Genomic DNA, 21,402 nt, shown 5'->3' on the forward strand with positions numbered 1-21,402 from the left:
TTAGAAGCAGGAGGAGAAGGGGACAACAGAGGATGAGATGGTTGGATGGCACCAATGGACCTGAGTTTGAGCAAACTCTGGGATGGTGAAGGACATGGAAGCCTAGTGTGCTGCAGTGCATGGTGATGGCAAGAGTCGGACACAATTGATTGAGTGAACAACAACAATAATATTTTATAGTTCCCACTCAGAGGCAGCCTTTTATATGTCATTAGGGACTACAAAACACCATTATTTTCCTCTGTGCCTATAGAGAACACCATGCATTTTAGTTTTGATGGAGTTGAAACAGTATTCCATAGCATAAGAGCTAACATAAGAATCTTTTTCACACCTTTTGAAATTTAATCATTTATTCTAAATCTGCCCATATAATGGTTCAATATATGTACATGAGTCATTCTCCCCAGAACGTAGAAATATCATGTCTTGTATAAATATTGATTGCTTATCACTTCCCAGGGATATCTTACAACTAACTCAACTTCCAGTTGATTCTCACCCATCCTTTAGGACTAAAGAAAAACCCAGTCTCAGAGTTATTAAGTCCTCTTTCCTTTAGAGTCATTTGAAGGTCTCAGTTATCACATACTGTGAAAGCTCTGTTGCCTGGCTAACCTGAGAATGCCTAGCTTTCTAGCCTTGAGATCCAGTGATTCTCAGCCTTATAGCAAGCTTGGAGCCAGGGAACATTGACAAAATCAGACACTTTATTGTCTAGGGCTCAGACTTCCTGGAAAGCTCCTCACATAGCTGTTATGAGGTCTTTAAAACTCGCCAATGAGCCTGGGCTGTGCTGTGTGCTGTACTTAGTTGCTCAGTCATGTTGGAGTCTGTGCAACCCTGTGTAGTCTGTCAGGCTCCTCTGTCCATGGGGATTCTCCAGGCAAGAATACGGGAGTGGATTGCCATGCCCTCCTCCAAGGGACCTTCCCAACAAAGGGATTGAACTTAGGTCTCCCGCACTGCACTCCCACATTGCCTGTTAATTCTTTACTTTCCGAGCCACCAGGGGAGCCCAACATGCCAGTACTGATGCTTAGTAGGTTCCCCTCTCCAAGGATCTCTTCCAGGTTTGAGAGAATCTTCCTGTCTCCATTCCTGCTCCTCTAAAAATCACCTGTTGCTTTGCTTTTACTCTTTGAAGTTCCTAGCATATTTAGTTTAGTCAGTTTAGGTATTTTGATTTTTTACAAATCACGAAAGAATCATTAACTTGAACCAACTTATGAAATTAGGACAACAGGATTCTCTCAGACAAATAAATGCAAAGTTATGGCTAACTTCTTGAAAGAGAGAGCCTAACATATTAAATTCAAAGTAACATCTGAATAAATTATCTTGCCTCATTTATATTTATTAAATTAGTCCCTATTTTGTAGTGTATAAGTTATCTATTTTATAGATTTCTCATGGAGCAAAATCACAGAGTTCTCTAAAAAAAGAAGCACAAACCTTTAATGCTTTCAAACAAGCAAAAAAAAAAAAAAAGCTTCATTTGTTTTTAATGTTAAGTTGTTTTTTTTTTTTTTAATGTTTGGTGCATACAAGAGATGATATTTCATGCCCAGGAGTTTTCTATATTTCTAGCAAATACCTTGTGGACTTATCATGCTGCTTCCAGTAACACTGAAGAAGTGGGAAAAGCTTCTCTCCTTGTCTCTAATCCAATTCTTCTTCATTGTTTTCTGTACTTTAACATTGTGAACCATATTTCTCAAATAAATGACACCTATTACTCTGAAAGGACACTCCTCTAATTCCATTTGAAAGCTATAACACAAACTTACTTTCTTTTTACAACTTATATGATTCAAAATAAAGTAATAACTAAATCAGTAAGGAAAATCTTTAGAGTTTTACTGAAAGTATACCACTAGGGTCTGCATTTAAAACCCTGAATATCATTCATGAAAAAGTTATATATCGACCATAAAATATACTACTAAAATAGTCACAGATCATGATTTTCTCTGTAATGTCTACTGTCTGTCATTTAATTTGGTCTCAGTTGTCATCACTTCTTATGATGAAAGCATACATATTTAAATGATAGCTCATTTTTAAAAATACATGTTTTTAGCATATTTAGGAGTGTTACTTGCAGCACCCAAAATCGATTTGGATTGGAATCATATTTTCTATTTATTTCTATTGCTAATCAAAATGAAGGCATGGACTTAATTATACTTCCCATCTACTGTGTAGTGGTGTTTGTCTCTCTTACAGGGGAAGGCAGAAAGCAGCTAGGGAGAAGGAATCGGAAATGAAACAGAAGCCACAATTTTGAAAGAAACTGGTACCAACTCACAAAACAGATAAACTGAACAAGGAGCCTGAGTTCAGTGGGGTTTTTGGTTTGTTTGTTTGTTTTTAACAGACTCATTAAGGCCATATTTTCCAGGATGACAATATAGACTGATTTAATTCTCACATTGTAGACTCATGTCCCAAGGATGAATTCACCAACTTTTCTAGAAAATTGTCTGTTTTACCAAATCTCCCCCAAATCCTGCCAGATTGCTCCTTTTGATACATTTATGTAACTGATGGAGCTCTGTGTTTCAATTATCATAAAGTCAACTTTGCTTGAAAAATAATATGGTTTTCTGAGGAGTCTTTACAGTGGAAGTGAGAAATAGATTTAAGGGACTAGATCTGATAGAGTGCCTGATGAACTATGGAAAAAGGTTTGTGACCTTGTACAGGAGACAGGGATCAAGACCATCCCCATGGAAAAGAAAGGCAAAAAAAGCAAAACGGCTGTCTGAGGAGGCCTTACAAATACCTGCGAAAAGAAGAGAAGCAAAAAACAAGAGAGAAAAGGAAAGATAGTCCCATATGAATGCAGAGTTCCAAAGAATAGCAAGGAGAGATAAGAAAGCCTTCCTCAGCAATCAGTGCAAAGAAATAGAGGAAAACAATAAAAAGGGAAAGACTAGAGGTCTCTTCAAGAAAATTAGAGATACCAAGGGAACATTTCATGCAAAGATGGGCTCGATAAAGGACAGAAATGGTATGGACCTAACAGAAACAAGATATTAAGAAGAGGTGGCAAGAATACACAGAAGAACTGTACAAAAAAGATCTTCACGACCCAGATAATCACGACGGTGTGATCACTCACCTAGAGCCAGACATCTTGGAATGTGAAGTCAAGTGAGCTGTAGGAATATTCAAAATACTTCTGCACTCAAAGGGCTTTTGTCCCTGCTACCTGTTTTTCCTGGTATTTTTCATATAAAGACTTCTCATTTCAGTTCAGTTCAGTCTCTCAGTCGTGTCTGACTCGTTGCAACCCCATGAATCACAGCATGCCAGGCCTCCCTGTCCATCACCAACTCGCGGAGTTTACCCAAACCCATGTCCATCGAGTCGGTGATGCCATCCTGCCATCTCATCCTCTGTTGTCCCCTTCTCCTCCTGCCCCCACTCCTTCCCAGCATCAGGATCTTTTCCAATGAGTCAACTCTTCAGATGAGGTGGCCAAAGTATTGGAGTTTCAGCTTCAACATCAGTCCTTCCAATGAACACCCTTGGACTGATTTCCCCTAGGATGGACTAGTTGGATCTCCTTGCAGTCCAAGGGACCCTCAAGAGTCCTCTCCAACACCATAGTTCAAAAACATCAATTCTTCAGCAATCAGCCTTCTTCACAGTTAACTCTCACATCCATATATGACTACTGGAAAAACCATAGCCTTGACTAGATGGACCATTGTTGGCAAAGTAATGTCTCTGCTTTTTAATATGCTATCTAGGTTGGTCATAACTTTCCTTCCAAGGAGTAAGCATCTTTTAATTTCACGGCTGCAATCACCATCTGCAGTGATTTTGGAGACCAAAAAAATAATGTCTGACACTGTTTCCACTGTTTCCCCATCTATTTCCCATGAAGTGATAGGGCCAGATGCCATGATCTTAGTTTTCTGAAGGTTGAGCTTTAAGTCAACTTTTTCACTCTCTTCTTTCACTTTCATCAAGAGGCCTATTAGTTCCTCTTCACTTTCTGCCATAAGGGTGGTGTCATCTGCATATCTGAGGTTATTGATATTTCTCCCAGCAATCTTGATTCCAGCTTGTGCTTTCTCCAGCTCAGCGTTTCTCATGATGTACTCTACATATAAATTAAATAAGCACGGTGACAATATACAGCCTTGACATACTCCTTTTCCTATTTGGAACCAGTCTGTTGTTCCATGTCCAGTTGTAACTATTGCTTCCTTACCTGCATACAGATTTCTCAGTAGGCAGGTCAGATGTCTGATATTCCCATTTCTTTCAGAATTTTCCACAGTTTATTGTGATCCACACAGTCAAAGCATTTGGCATAGTCAATAAAGCAGAAATAGATATTATTCTGGAACTCTCTTGCTTTTTCAATGATCCAGTGGATGTTGGCAATTTGATCTCTGGTTCCTCTGCCTTTTCTAAAACCAGCTTGAACATCTGGAAGTTCACAGTTCACATATTGCTGAAGCCTGGCTTGGAGAATTTTGAGCATTACTTTAATAGCATGTGAGATGAGTGCAATTGTGCAGTAGTTTGAGCATTCTTTGGCATTGCCTTTCTTTGGGATTGGAATGAAAACTGATCTTTTCTAATCCTGTGGCCACTGCTGTGTTTTCCAAATTTGCTGGCATATTGAGTGCAGCACATTCACACCATCATCTTTCAGGATTTGAAATAGCTCAACTGGAATTCCATCACCTTCACTAGCTTTGTTCATAGTGATATACTTTGAATATACCAGTCAAGCATATATATTATAGGATAAATAATTTTTTTAAAGAAAAATGGTAAGAGGAACATAGTTGTAGCAATTTGTGTAAACTACAGTCATTTTGTCCAAATATTAACAGGAATGACCTCCTTTAAAAGTGAGAAAAGTTAAAGTAATCAAATGGGAGAGAGTGTAAAACTGAAGAAGAAGGAAGAAAAAAAAAACTAATGTGAAAAACATTCATGGAAATGAAAACAGGTTACCTACATTTCAAAGTGGTTTTGGCTATTTTATCATTTTTTGTTATTGTTTCTATATTTACATCAAACATACATGTGAAGTTTATAGAAGGTGATAGAAAGCCAAAATGCTTATACTGTTTCTTTGGAGGGACAAGAAAAGTAAAATCATTAACAAGCTGATTCTAGCCCTCATGGGTGACTTTGAGGGCTTCAAAACATCAATGGAGATAACTGCATATGTGATGGAATAGCAAGAGAACTAGAAATAGATTCTGAAGATATGACTAAATCTTCAAACCTACAATAAAACTTAAAGAAATGAGGACTTACTTGTTATGGATGAGCAAAGAAAGTATTTTCTTGAGATGGAATCTCCAGCTGGTGAAAATTCTATGAAGATTGTTGAAATGACAACAAAGAACTTAGACTATTACTTACACTTAGTTGATAAAGCAGCAGCAGAGTATGAGAGGATTAACTCAAATTTTGAAAGAAATTCCATTGTGGGTAAAATTGTATCAAACAGCATTGCCTGATTGCCTGTGTTGGGTTGATTTGCTCCTCTTCTGTTCTTGTCTGGTGGTAGCAAATATTTGGAAAGACCAGCCACATTTAGCTCAAACAGGCAGGATTTCATTAGGGAGGAAGCAGGTAGGATTTGTAACAGCAAACTCCTTACAGCTCAGTCACAGCTCAAGGCGGGAAGCAGACAGCAGACAGTGCACTCCCAAGACTCAAGGGGGATCCAATCCCTGAAGAAGCTCCAGTCCCTCTTGGCTCCTCTTTTGATACTTTATGTCTCTTGCCCCTGGCATCTGATTGATTCAGCCCTATACAAATAGGTGATTGCACTGTCCCTGGGGTCTGATTGGTTACACATTATGCAATTAGGAGATTGTACCAGCATTCACCTGACTGGTTATGCCCCAGGACCAAACAGGGAATGTAGTGTGTTTGGGGCTTGTTTTCTTGCCAGGGAGTCTTACATCGGTCCTCAATCTACCCTTTTGGTGTTTCTTTCTTTTTTTTTTTTTTAACCCTCTGCATGATTCCACCATCTTGGACTCCGTTTTCTATTCTAACTACCTTATACTTGCTATAGAAAAGTCATTCTTGAAAATAAGAGTTCATCAATGCAACAAACTTCATTCTGTTGTCTATTTCAAGTAACTGTCATAGCCACATCAAGCTGCAGCAACCTCCACCATGATCACTAAACAGTCATCAATATGGAGGCATGACCTTGCATCAGCAAAAACATTAAAAGGCATTAAACTAAAACATTGAAAGGCCAGGAGATGATTAGCATTTTTAAGTAATAAAGTATTTTTTAACAAAGGTATAGACGTTGTTTCTTTAAACATAATTCATTTTCAACTTAACAAATCCCAGAATAATATAAGCATAATTTTTATATCCACTGAAAAACCAAACATTTTGGGTAACTTGCTTTATTGTGATAGTTGCTTTCTTGTGATTATCTGGAAAAACACACACACACACACACACACACACACGTATGTATATCTATCTATCTATCTATATCTATATATAATATCTATCAATTATGATGATTTCTATAAATGTAATCTGTACTACAACATTAATAGCAGTTATCTTTGAGAAATGAGATACTAGATTTTTTGTTTCAGTTAATTATATGTTTGAATTTTTCTACAGTTAAATACTATTCAGTCAATGAATGAAACAAAAAAATCAAAGAAAATATCTAAACTGATTACTAAAAGGAAGTAGAGTACATACAATTTTTGGAGAAAAGTTAATCATTTGTTATGGATTCATATATTGGGTAATTAAATATGTATCATACTTATTACATATTAATTCTATTTATGTAATTATTAAGTATAAATTATATATAAGCATGTATTATAATTACTCAATTAGAAACATCATGGTCTTCCCTTATGGCTCAGCTGGTAAAGAACCTGCCCGCCATGCGGGAGACCTGAGTTTGATCCTTGGATTGGGAAGATACCCTGGAGAAAGGAAATCATAATTATAGAGTTTGGGCTTTAAAAAAAAGAATGTAGTTTACATTCATGAAAATTTGCCATTAAGTTATTTAACAAAACTAAAACTTTAGTGTTACAATCTTTACAATTGTATGTTATGAAACCTTTTGAAAATTTATTTGGAAAGAAAAATATTGAAACACACTTAAACAACTAGAAATTATTTGTCTGTTAACCCAAGTATTTATAGGGCTTCCCTTGTGGCTCAGCTGGCAAAGAATCCACCTGCAATGTGGGGACCTGGGTTCAATCCCTGAGTTGGGAAGATCCCCTGGAGAAGGAAAAGGCTACCCACTCCAGTATTCTGGCCTAGAGAATTCCAAATTCCATGGGGTCGCAGAGTCGGACATGACTGAGCGACTTTTACCCACTCACTCCAAGTATTTAAGCCGCTAATTAGAATTTTTGCTTAAACATATTTTGTTAAAGACATTTGTTTTTGCGTGATTTATTGCATCAAGATTATCACAAATGACACATACTGTTACATAACGTGATTCATTTTATACATCACCTTTATTTTTTATTTTTTTTTAAATTTTTTTAATTTTTTATTTTTATTTTTATAAATTTATTTATTTTAGTTGGGGGCTAATTACTTTACAATATTGTAATAGTTTTTGCCATATATTGACATGAATCAGCCATGGGTTTACATGTGTCCCCCTTCCTGGACCCCCCACCCACCTCCCTCCCCATCCCATCCCTCTGGGTCATCCCACTGCCCCGGCCCTGAGCCCTTGTCTCATGCATCGAACATGGAATGGTGTTCTGTTTCACATATGATAATATACATGTTTCAATGCTATTCTCCCAGAACGTCCCACCCTCACCTTCTCCCTCAGAGTCCATAAAATTGTTCTATGCATCTGTGTCTCTTATTCTGTCTTGCATATAGGGTTATCGTTACCATCTTTCAAATTCCATGTATATGCATTAGTATACTGTATTGTTTTTCTTTCTGGCTTACTTCACTCTGTATAATGGGCTCCAGTTTCATCCATCTCAGTAGAACCGATTCAAATGTATTTTTTTTAATGGCTGAGTAATATTCATTGTGTATATGTACCACAGCTTCCTTATCCATTCGTCTGATGATGGACATCTAGGTTGCTTCCATGTCCTGGCTATTGTAAACAGTGCTGCGAGGAATATTGGGGTACATGCGTCTCTTTCAATTCTGGTTTCCTCGGTGTATATGCCCAGCAGTGGGATTGCTGGGTCATATGGCAGTTCTATTCCCAGTTTTTTAAGGAATCTCCACACTGTTCTCCATAGTGGCTGTACTAGTTTGCATTCCCACCAACAGTGTAAGAGGGTTCCCTTTTCTCCACACCCTCTCCAGCATTTATTGCTTGTAGATTTTTGGATAGCAGCCATTCTGACTGGTGTGAAATGATACCTCATTGTGGTTTTGATTTGCATTTCTCTAATAATGAGTGATGTTGATTGAGCATCTTTTCATGTGTTTGTTAGCCATCTGTATGTCTTCTTTGGAGAAATGTCTGTTTAGTTCTTTGGCCCATTTTTTGATTGGGTCGTTTATTTTTCTGGAATTCAGCTGCAGAAGTTGCTTGTATATTTTTGAGATTAATTGTTTGTCTGTTGCTTCGTTTGCTATTATTTTCTCCCAATCACCTTTATCCCATCACCCAATCACCCAGTCACCAATCACCTATACATTACCTTTATAATAAATATCTTTAACGTAATGATGATATTTCTTTTTTTTTTTTTTTTTTATAAATTTATTTATTTTACTTGGGGGCTAATTACTTTACAATATTGTAATAGTTTTTGCCATACATTGACAAGAATCAGCCATGGGTTTACATGTGTTCCCCTTCCCGAACCCCCCACCCACCTCCCTCCCCCTCCCATCCCCCCGGATCATCCCACTGCCCCGGCCCCGAGCCCCTGTCACATGCATCGAACATGGAATGGTGCTCTGTTTCACATATGACAATACACATGTCTCAATGCCATTCTCCCAGAACGTCCCACCCTCACCCTCTCCCTCAGAGTCCATAAAATTGTTCCATGCATCTGTGTCTCTCATTCTGTCCCGCATACAGGGTTATCGTTACCATCTTTCAGATTCCATATATATGCATTAGTATACTGTATTGTTGTTTTTCTTTCTGGCTTACTTCACTCTGTACAATGGGCTCCAGTTTCATCCATCTCAGTAGAACCGGTTCAAATGTATTTTTTTTAATGGCTGAGTAATATTCCATTGTGTATATGTACCACAGCTTCCTTATCCATTCATCTGCTGATGGACATCTAGGTTGCTTCCATGTCCTGGCTATTGTAAACAGTGCTGCGATGAACACTGGGGTACACGCGTCTCTTTCAATTCTGGTTTCCTCGGTGTATATGCCCAGCAGTGGGACCGCTGGGTCATATGGCAGTTCTATTCCCAGTTTTTTAAGGAATCTCCACACTGTTCTCCATAGTGGCTGTACTAGTTTGCATTCCCACCAACAGTGTAAGAGGGTTCCCTTTTCTCCACACCCTCTCCAGCATTTATTGCTTGTAGACTTTTGGATAGCAGCCATTCTGACTGGTGTGAAATGATACCTCATTGTGGTTTTGATTTGCATTTCTCTAATAATGAGTGATGTTGATTGAGCATCTTTTCATGTGTTTGTTAGCCATCTGTATGTCTTCTTTGGAGAAATGTCTGTTTAGTTCTTTGGCCCATTTTTTGATTGGGTCGTTTATTTTTCTGGAATTCAGCTGCAGAAGTTGCTTGTATATTTTTGAGATTAATTGTTTGTCTGTTGCTTCGTTTGCTATTATTTTCTCCCAATCACCTTTATCCCATCACCCAATCACCCAGTCACCAATCACCTATACATTACCTTTATAATAAATATCTTTAACGTAATGATGATATTTCTTTTTTTTTTTTTTTTTATAAATTTATTTATTTTACTTGGGGGCTAATTACTTTACAATATTGTAATAGTTTTTGCCATACATTGACAAGAATCAGCCATGGGTTTACATGTGTTCCCCTTCCCGAACCCCCCACCCACCTCCCTCCCCCTCCCATCCCCCCGGATCATCCCACTGCCCCGGCCCCGAGCCCCTGTCACATGCATCGAACATGGAATGGTGCTCTGTTTCACATATGACAATACACATGTCTCAATGCCATTCTCCCAGAACGTCCCACCCTCACCCTCTCCCTCAGAGTCCATAAAATTGTTCCATGCATCTGTGTCTCTCATTCTGTCCCGCATACAGGGTTATCGTTACCATCTTTCAGATTCCATATATATGCATTAGTATACTGTATTGTTGTTTTTCTTTCTGGCTTACTTCACTCTGTACAATGGGCTCCAGTTTCATCCATCTCAGTAGAACCGGTTCAAATGTATTTTTTTTAATGGCTGAGTAATATTCCATTGTGTATATGTACCACAGCTTCCTTATCCATTCATCTGCTGATGGACATCTAGGTTGCTTCCATGTCCTGGCTATTGTAAACAGTGCTGCGATGAACACTGGGGTACACGCGTCTCTTTCAATTCTGGTTTCCTCGGTGTATATGCCCAGCAGTGGGACCGCTGGGTCATATGGCAGTTCTATTCCCAGTTTTTTAAGGAATCTCCACACTGTTCTCCATAGTGGCTGTACTAGTTTGCATTCCCACCAACAGTGTAAGAGGGTTCCCTTTTCTCCACACCCTCTCCAGCATTTATTGCTTGTAGACTTTTGGATAGCAGCCATTCTGACTGGTGTGAAATGATACCTCATTGTGGTTTTGATTTGCATTTCTCTAATAATGAGTGATGTTGAGCATCTTTTCATGTGTTTGTTAGCCATCTGTATGTCTTCTTTGGAGAAATGTCTGTTTAGTTCTTTGGCCCATTTTTTGATTGGGTCATTTATTTTTCGGGAATTCAGCTGCAGAAGTTGCTTGTATATTTTTGAGATTAATTGTTTGTCTGTTGCTTCATTTGCTATTATTTTCTCCCATTCTGAAGGCTGTCTTTTCACCTTGTTTATAGTTTCCTTTGTTGTGCAAAAGCTTTTAATTTTAATTAGGTCCCATTTGTTTATTTTTGCTTTTTGATATTTCTCTTCTATGTGCTATGCTGCTATACTGAGCTGCTGCTGTTCTGTGGAAGTCATTCAGTAATGCAACAACAACAACAAAAAAAGTCTGAAACTCACCTAATATTTATTTTGTAATGACAAGTAGCAGCCTCTAAACATAAAATATGGCGACTGAACAACCAATGGATTTTTTTTTAAATCCAAATTCACAAGGCTTATTACATTTTTTAGAGAAGAGTGGCAATATAACATTTGATACTTCAGGTATTAAAAGTAAAATATGCAAAATGTTCAGCTGTTTCTAATATTGCTTAATGATAGTTTGTTCTTAATCCTTGTTGGTTAAGAGAATTCACATTTGTATTTAAATTACATTGAAATCAGATACATTTTCTGAAAATCTGAAAATTAAGCAGCCTTATTAGAGAAAATATGAAGGGTTTTCCTTGGAAAAATTAGCTTGGGAATAAACAGCCTGTATATAAACAAAGAAGGGTGGTGCAGTGTAGGATATAAGACCAATAAAGCAAACCTTCAGTATCTCAAAGCAAATTTTGTGAAGTGTGAAGCTGTTAAGAAAATAAGAGAGAAAGCATGGTTAGTATATAGGTTGAAGTATGTTGAAAACACTGCTGTTTAAGCTGTATAAATAATACTTTATTTATTTACTTTTATTTTCTTTCTTTTTATTTTTTATTTACTAGAACTGCACTGAGAAGGCAATGGCACCCCACTCCAGTCCTCTTGCCTGGAAAATCCCATGGATGGAGGAGCCCTGGTGGGCTGCTGTCTATGGAGTTGCACCGAATCAGACACGACTGAAGAGACTTAGCAGCAGCAGCAGCAGAACTGCACTAGAAAATGGGGGTAATTGGATGTAAGACTGAATACTACATTTTAAAAAATTTCATTGGAATATAGTTGATTTATAATGCTAATTGATAATGCTGTGCTCATTTCAAGTGTGCAACAAAGTGAATGTTATCCATATACATACATCGACTCTTTTTTTTAAAAATAAATTTATTTATTTTAGTTGGGGGCTAATTACTTTACAATATTGTAGTGGTTTTTGCCATACATTGACATGAATCAGCCATGGGTTACATGTGTTCCCCATCCTGAACCCCCCCTCATCTCTCTCCCCATCCCATCCCTCTGGGTCATCCCATTGCTCCAGCCCTGAGCATTTGTCTCATTCATCGAACCTGGAATAGTGTTCTGTTTCACATATGATAATATACATGTTTCAATGCTATTCTCTCAGAACGTCCCACTTTCACCTTCTCCCTCAGAGTCCATAAGACTGTTCTATGCATCTGTGTCTCTCATTCTGTCTCGCATATAGGGTTATCATTACCATCTTTCAAATTCCATATATATGCATTGCTGCTGCTGCTGCTAAGTAGCTTCAGTCGTGTCCGACTCTGTGCGACGGTGTTTTTCTTTCTGGCTTACTTCACTCTGTATAATGGGCTCCAGTTTCATTCATCTCAATAGAATTGATCCAAATGTATTCTTTTTAATGGCAGAGTAATATTCCATTGTGTATATGTACCACAGCTTCCTTATCCATTCATCTGTTGATGGACATCTAGGTTGCTTCCATGTCCTGGCTATTGTAAACAGTGCTGCAATGAACATTGGGGTACACGAGTCTCTTTCAATTCTGGTTTCCTCAGTGTGTATGCCCAGCAGTCAGATTGCTGGGTCATATGGCAGTTCTATCCTTGATTCTTTTTAAGATTATTTTCCCATATAGGCATTGCAGAGTATTTTAGTAGGGTTCCTTGTGCCATACTGTAGGTCTTTATTTGTTATCTGTTTTATATATAGTAGTATTTATATGTCAACCCCAGTCTCCCAAATTTTCTGTACCTTTTTTACCCCTTGGCAACCAAAAGTTTGTTTTCTCCATCTATAACTCTATTTTTGTTTTGTAGATAAGTTCATCTATATCTTCCTTTTTTTAGATTCCACATGTAGGCAATATTGTATGATATTTGTCCTTCTCTGTCTGACTTACTTCACTCAGTATGACAATTTCTACGTTTATCCATGCTGCCGCAAATGGCATTATTTTGACTGAGTGATATTCCATTGTTTATATTTACCACATTGTTTATGTTTACCACTTCTTCTTTATCCAATCTTCTGTTGATGGGCTTTTAGTTTGCTTCCTTGTCCTGGTTATTGTGAAAAGTGCTGTTATGAGCACAAGGGTGCATGTATCTTTTCAAATTATGAATTTATTTGGATATATATGGAGAAGTGTGGTCATTGGATTGTATGGTAGCTCTATTTTTACTTTATTGTTGAACCTCCATAGCTTTTCCATAGTAATTTTACCAATTTACCTTCCCACTAAGAGTGCAGGAGGTTTTCCTTTTCTCCATACACTCTTCATCATTTTTTGTTTGTAGATTTTTTGATGATGGTCATTCTGACCAATGTGAAGTGATGACTCATTGTAGGTTCAATTTGCATTTCTCTAAAAATGAGTGATGTTGAACATCTTTACATGTGCTTTTTAAGCATTTATATGTATTCTCTGGTGAAATGTCTATTTAGATCTTCTATCCATTTTTACTGGGTGTTTTATTTATTTATTTATTTATTTATTGAGCTATATGAGCTGTTTTTATATTTTGGATCTTAATCTCTTTTCTGTTGTTTTGTTTGCAAATATTTTCTCCCATGCTGAGGGTTATCTTTTCATTTTATTTATATTCTATAATGATTTAGACAATGTTTTTATTTGACTAGGTAACTGTTCCCTTCTCCAGGGGATCTTCCTGACCCAGAGATTGAACCCATATCTCTTGCATTGACAGAAGGATCCTTTACCACTAATCCACCAGGTAAGTCCTAAAAACACACAAAAGTTGGGAAAAAGAAAGCTCTACCCTACACTAAAATTCCAACTAATACATTCAGAAGGAAAAATGGAAACTTAAAAATCACCAATTAGCAAACTTCAGAGTAATAATTCATAGAAGATTTGAAATGGATACTAAAACTGTAAATATTTGATGAGGAGTAAAATATTATATACCTTCAAAGTATTTCCCCATATATTATGTATTCAACAAAATGCAGGAAACATAATTTTGCCATGGTAAACTTAATATATATGATCATCATAATCAAGTGATCAAAATTAGTATCAATATTAATGGGAGAAAGTCAATAAAATACAGTAAGAAGTACATACCATTATTTCTGTGATACTCCTACCAAAAATTCATAACCTGATTCTGCACATAAAAATGTCAGACAAATCCAAATTGAGTGACTTTCTATAGATCATTTGAAGATAAAGATTTGAGAAACTCCCAGTTTGAAGTACACTAAAGATACAAGATAAAAAAAATCTTCACATGATACAGGGTTGGATCATATTGGTTTAAAAGAAATTATTAAAACTTGAATAAGATTTATAGAATAGACAGTAATAAAACATCAGTCTTAGTTAACTGACTTTGATGTTTGCACTCTAGTTATATAGGCTAATGTTCTGGTTTGTAAAATATATGCACTTTAAATATTTAGGGAGTTAGAGAGCATCATGTCTGTAACTTACTCTCAAATAGATTTTCTTTTTAATGTTCCCTGAAACTTTGTAGTTATATTATTTATGTAATGATTAATTACAATTTAGAATTTGAGATACTGACATTACTATTACCCTGATATGTTCAGGGAAAGCAGTATATCCAAGTAACATATGTAATAAAAATAATGTACGCAATTGGTCCCCTTCATAGACCACAGCCTTGGTGTGACAAAGGGGTTTTGTAACTCAGAGTAGCTCTGAGCCATGCTGTGCAGGGCCATCCAAGATGGACAGGTCATAGTGGAGAGTTTTGGCAAAATATGGGTAACTGGAGGATGAAATGGCAAACCACTCCAATATTTGTACCACAAGAACCCCATGAGCAGTATGAAAAGGCAAAAAGATACAACACTGCAAGATGGGCCCCCCCGGGTCAGAAGATGTCCTATATGCTACCAGGGAAGAGCAGAGAGCAATTACTAGTAGCCCCAGAAAGAATGAAGTGGCTGGGCCAAAGCAGAAACTACACTCAGTTCTGTATGTGTTTGGTGGTGAAAGTAAAGCCCGAATGCTGTAAAGAACAATATTACATAAGAACCTGGAATGTTAGATTCTTGAATCAGTGAAATAAAATGGAAAGGAATGGATGACTTTAATTCATAGGACCATTATATCTATGACTATGAATAAGAATCCCTTACAAAAAGTGGAGTAGCCCTCATAGTCAATAAAAGAGTCTGAAATGCAGTATTGGGTGGAATCTTAAGGACGACAGAATGATCTTGGTTTGTTTCCAGCGCAAACCAATCAAGTTTGCCATTCAAGATTACCATTCAGTAATCCAAGTCTGCCGTAACCGCTAAAGTCAAAGAAGCTGAACTTGACTGGTTCTAAGAAGATGTGCAAGAACTTCTAGAACTAGCACCAAAAAAGATGTTCTTTTCATGATATGGGTATTGGAATGCAGAAGTAGGAAGACAAGAGATACCTGGAGTAACAGGCAAGTTTGACTTGAATACAAAATGAAGCAGGCCAAAGGCTAACAGTTTTGTCAAGAAATCATGCTGGTCAGACTAAACATCCTTTTCCAACAACACAAAATTCAACTCTACACATGAGATGTCACCAAATGATCAATACCAAAATCAGACTGATTATGTTCTTTGCAGCCAAAGATGGAAAAGCTCTGTACAGTCAGCAAGAACAAGATCTGGAGTTGACTGTGGCTCAGATCATGAGCTCCTTATTGCAAAACTCAGTCTTAAATTCAAGAAATAGGGAAAACCACTAAGCAATTCAGGTATGACTTAAATCAAATCCATTATGATTATACACTGAAGGAGATGAATAGATTCAAGGGACTAGCTCTGTTAGACAGAGTGCCTGAAGAACTACAAAAATAGGTTTGCAACAGTCTATAGGAGGCAGTGACCAAAACCATACCAAGAAAAAGTAACGCAAGAAAGCAAAGTTGTTGTGTAAGGAAGTTTTATGACTAGTTGAGAAAAGAAGAGAATGAAAGGCAAGGGAGAAAGGGAAAGATATACCCAACTGAATGCAGAGTTCCAGAGAATAGGAAGGAGACCAAAAAAGGTCTTCTTAAGGGAACAATGCAAAGAAATAGAAGAAAACAATAGAATGGAAAATATCAGAGATCTCTGTAAGAAAATTGGATATATCAAGTGAACATTTCATGCAAGAATGGAGACAATAAAGGACAGAAACAGTAAGGACCTAACAGAAGCACAAAAAACTAAGAAGAGGTGACTATTACAAAAAAGATCTTAATGACCCTGATAACCATTATGGTGTAGTCATTCATCTAGAGCCAGATACCCTGGAATTTGAAGTCAAGTAGGCTTTAGAAAGCATTTCTATGAACAAAGCTAGTAGCTGTGATAAAATTTCAGCTGGGTTATTTAAAATCCTAAAATGATGCTGTTAAACTGGTGCACTAAATATGTCAGTAAATTTGAAAAAGTCTCAGCAGTGGACACAGTACTGGAAAAGGTCAGTTTTAATGAAACTTTCAAAGAACAGTAATGACAAAGAATATTAAAACTGTTGTACAGTTGTGCTCATTTCACCGCTCAAAATCCTTCAAGCTAGGCTTTATCAGTACGTCAACTGAGAACATCCAGATGTATGAGCTGGATTTAGAAAAGGTGGAAGATCCAGAGATCAAATTGCCAATATTCATTTGATCACAGAGAAAGCTAGCCCATTACAGAAAAACATCTACTTCTGTATCATTGACTACACTAAAACCTTTATCTGTGTGGATCACAACAAACTCTGGGAAATTTTTGAAGAGATGGGAATACCATACCAAGTTACCTGTCTCCTGAGAAACCTATATGCAGGTCAAGAAGCAATAGTTAGAACCAGACTTGAAAAAACACAGCAGTTCAAAATGAGGAAAGGACTAAGACAGGTCTGTATATTGTCACCCTGCTTATTTAACTTATATGCAGAGTACATCATGTGACATGCTGGACTTGGTAAATCACAGGCTGGAATCAAGATTGCCAGGAGAAATATCAGCAGCCTCAGATATGCAGATGATAACACCCCTAATGGTAAAAAGTGAAGAGGAACCCAAAAGTCTCTTGATGAGGGTGAAAGGGGAGAGCAAAAAAGCTGGCTTAAAACTCAACATTCAAAAAATGATGATCATGGTATCTGGTTCCATCACTTCATGGCAAATAAATGGGAAAAAAGTGGAAACAGTGGCAGATTTTATTTTATCAGGCTTCGAAATCATTTCTGATGGGGACTGCAGTCACAAAATTAAAAGATGCTTGCTCCTGGGCAGAAAAGCTATGGCCAACCTAGACAGCATATTAAAAAGCAGACACACTGCCAACAAAGGTCTCTATATTCAATGCTATGGTTTTACCAGTAGTCATGTACAGTGTGAGAGTTGGACCATAAAGAAAACCGAGTGCCAAAGAATCGATACTTTCACTTTGTGGTGCTGGAGAAGACTCTTGAGAATCTCTTGGACAGCAAGGGGATCAAACCTGTCAATCCTAAAGGAAATCAACCCTGAATATTCACTGGTAGGACTGATGCTGAAGCTCCAATACTTTGGCCACCTGATGCGAAAAGTTGACCCATTGGAAAAGACCCTAACACTGGGAAATATTGACAGCAGGAAGAGAAGGGAGTGACAGAGGATGAGATGGTTGGATGGCATCACCAACTCGATGAACATGGGTTTGGGTAGACTCCGGGAGTTGGTGATGGACAGAGAGGCCTGGCGTGCTGCAATTCATGGGGTCGCAAAGAGTCGGACACGACTGAGCGACTGAACTGAACTGAATTTCTAGATAATACTAGCTCTTGAAAGTCTATGATTCTAAATTCACTATGTCAGTAATAATAATAGTCTTGCTTCTATTTTGTTCAAAGATCCAAATATGATTTTCTTTTCCCTTTTATGTTTGCTTTACCAAATATGTTTACTTTTCCCTTTTAACTAGAGTTTAATCAGCAGTTCAGGCATGGTGCTCAGTAATGTTATAAAACCTTTTAAGTCTGACCGCTTTTCACTTTTGGAGCTAGTGGTATTTCATACACTCACATTCAGAGAAAAGGAAAAGTTTTTTGAGTAAGGAGAAAGATGAGCTATTACCAACTAACACAGTAGTGTGCAGCTTTTATTTCTACCATCAGAGACACCTACAACTTCCTGCTAAATGGCTTTGTGTTCAATACACATTTGCTGGGGTGAACTGTGCTATAATTAGAGCTATCACTAAATGATTATCACATTAGGCCACTTTCTAAGGCCCTGTCCAAACCCTGAAGGGTAATTCCACCTCTCCTCTCCTGATGAAGAGCCACCATAATTCCCTGCAAGTTGGTGCTGTTCAGCTCCTACTTGAAAACACTCTGAAAAGCACTCTTTGATAGAAGAAAAATTGGATACTTGAATGTAGAGATGATTCCTGATCAGTAAAGGAAAAAAAAAAAAAACTTTAAAGAAACTTGAAGCAGCTTGGGGCAGTCTCTCATTACTCAGGAGGGCAGGTGTTGAGGATATAGGGAAAAGGAGAGGTTGATTTTATGTAATTTGGGAAAGAAAGTATAAGATTAGGTGTTTGGAGTGTTTTAGAGTGGAAAAAGCTCAGTACCTGACGAATGAAAAGCCAAAAAATAATTTTTTTAAAGAATTATCTGCTAGGGCAGGGTTTTGTCTCCAACAGAAATAAAAGCAAACTATAGTACTAGGTGGCCTGGTTTTACTTTCTCAGCACCTCCCTCATTTACTACAATTTTAGAATGTAGTCCTCTCTCTTCATTTCATTCTCTAATCTGGCCTTCCCTACTTATACCTGTATCTTCAAAACTATATATATATCCTCAAACTTCTATCTTAAACTCCTATCTTAAAACTGACTCTTTTCAAAGAGCCAGAAATCAGAATGCAGTTGCCCGAATAACTAAAGTGTAGGGCTCAGAGTTTCATTAAAGTCATATAAAGCGTTTAAGTTGGCATAATGCTGTGTAAATAAATCTGTATGGGAATGAGAAAAAAGAAATGAAATTCAGTATCACAACCAATAGCAGCTGTGATTCTTCGTTTTTCTTACTTGTAAATTAAAGATATTAATAATAGCCCTTCTGCTTCAAAGAAGTGCTATAAGTGTACAATGGTCAAAGTAAGAGAAGCCTTTTAAAGTTCAAAATTAATGTACAAAAATGAGATGCTGTCCTAGTGAGAAAGACAGTGAAATTATGTCTACTAAGACAACTTTTTTTTAAAAAAGATATAAAATATAGAGATACTGATTTAACATAGAATATGTTTTATGTACAACATTTTTATTTAGTTAAACATTTTTGGCTTGTTTTCACCTTTGCAGCATGGAGTTCACCTATGTGTTAAGTCCTGCTGACATTTTCAGTATTTCGCACTAGGAAACAGCTGAATGTTCACTATCCTCCTTGTACAGATGTTGACTCATCTGGAATGAATGCACTATAAGAAGGAGAACTGGGATTTTAATTTACTAGGCAGGGAGGCAAATTATGTAATTAGCTGATAAGCAGTTAAGCAGAAAAGTAACAGAAGTAATCTTATAGGGAACATGTTGGAATCACATACGATTTATAAATATTTGTGTGACATAATTTCTGAAATTGATAAATTAATGCCATGCATAGACTTAGTGAATTATATGAAGAATGGAAAACACTAGAAACTAAAGTTTTCCATTGTTCATCTTTATTTTTTAGAATATACTTTTTTTTTTCTTTTAACTAAACAGCTTATCTTCTTTCTGTAAGGACATTTTTCTTGGGGAAAAAACTGAAAACATCTTTCATCAAACAGTTATTATGTAAAATTACAAGATCTCTTACTAGGTCATAATTTACAGAGAGAGGGAGGATTATTTTATGAGAGTTGTATAATAAGTTGTTTATAAGCTAGCAGAAGCTAGGGAGAAATCATCTCTTAAAGAATGTGGCCCCAATACTAGTTATAGATAACACAGTTCATGTGTAGAAAAGCAGTTGGTAAACCCTAGCGGTCTGAATAATTATATTTAGTATTTTCATGGGTCAGAAGTTTTCATGTCAATATCCAGGAAGATGTAGAGCATTACATACAGTGCAATACTATTCCAAATTCATGCTTCACTGTCTTTAAAAAAATTAATATGCCTACTTTTAGAAATGTCCATTATTTTAATACTCTGACTATAATTGAATTAATTTTAATCTTGAAAAATCTAGCATAGGTACTCATGTTTTCTTTTAAATGAAGCTGGGTGTTGTTGGCTTTTAATATCATTGGCTCAAAATGCTCCATCATTAATGACTATATGCAATGTGATGGAGAGTAGTTAGACATTTAACAGTGGGACTTGCTTTAAATACAAACTCAAATCAGTGGTCCTGGAGAATCACTGAAGGCTCTACAAAGATTTTGAAGGAGAGTCCTGTTCTCATTCTGATGTTATTTTTATTTAGCCCTACCTTACTCCCAGAGATCAGAAAATGATGAGAAATGCAATTGCTGTGGAGCTCAGTGTCACAGAATTCTGACCCTGAGAGTTAAGGGCTCAAGTTCTAATGGATTGTGTGCGTTTCTGTGTGTTTTATTAACATTATTTAGGACAACGGACATTTTCTAAATGGATGACAATAAGTTAGTGCAGGGAACTCATGATGGCGATTAATTTTGATTTTATACAGCAGATGTTTGCTCAGTGCCAAATAAACCTGTTCAATTTACCCCATGTCTTAATGTACCCTATCTATTATTTACATGTGAGCACATGCACCACTGAGAAAAGGAATAGCAAGAGCATGGCAGGGGTGTATCAAGACATCTGGTGAGGTGATTGCTTACAAAATCAAAATTCTTGGCTGCAACTCAAGGTTGAAAATAATTTAGAAACAACACCTCTATATTTTTCTCTGTCTTCATTGCCTTGCACTTAAGATTTTATAGTATAAGGTCTCTGGTTATCAATGATGGTATAATATATTTTTGACAAAATACATTAGGAAAATGTGGGACAATAAAATTAATATTTATTTTCTCATCCTTAATATTCTCATTGTAAGTAGTAGGCATAATTCACCAAACACTTTGTAGCATTTATTCTTCGTAATTTTAGTAACACATTCAATTTCCCCCCATTTAGTATAAATTGATCGGTAGTTTCTCTTCTACTTGGATGGTAATTATAATGTGAATGTAACCTAGTTCAAATGAGCAGTAGAATCGAGAGTTTACATATCAGAAATTGCAAGTGA

General features: G+C 36.9%; 1 long non-coding RNA gene across 1 annotated transcript in view; it reads left to right on the top strand.

Annotated features, from left to right (window-relative positions):
- The window catches only part of LOC145530933 (uncharacterized), a 134,031-nt gene extending 120,084 nt beyond the window's left edge, over nucleotides 1–13,947 (top strand). Inside the window, exons 2-3 of the long non-coding RNA XR_014072105.1 lie at nucleotides 11,777–11,949; nucleotides 13,839–13,947. This is a non-coding gene — a long non-coding RNA (uncharacterized LOC145530933). The remainder of the gene's footprint in view (nucleotides 1–11,776; nucleotides 11,950–13,838) is intronic.
- Nucleotides 13,948–21,402: the final 7,455 nt, after the last annotated feature.

The sequence above is a fragment of the Giraffa tippelskirchi genome, chromosome 2, assembly GCF_054371585.1.
Source record: "Giraffa tippelskirchi isolate mGirTip1 chromosome 2, T2T-mGirTip1v1.2.pri, whole genome shotgun sequence".
NCBI lineage: Eukaryota > Metazoa > Chordata > Mammalia > Artiodactyla > Giraffidae > Giraffa > Giraffa tippelskirchi.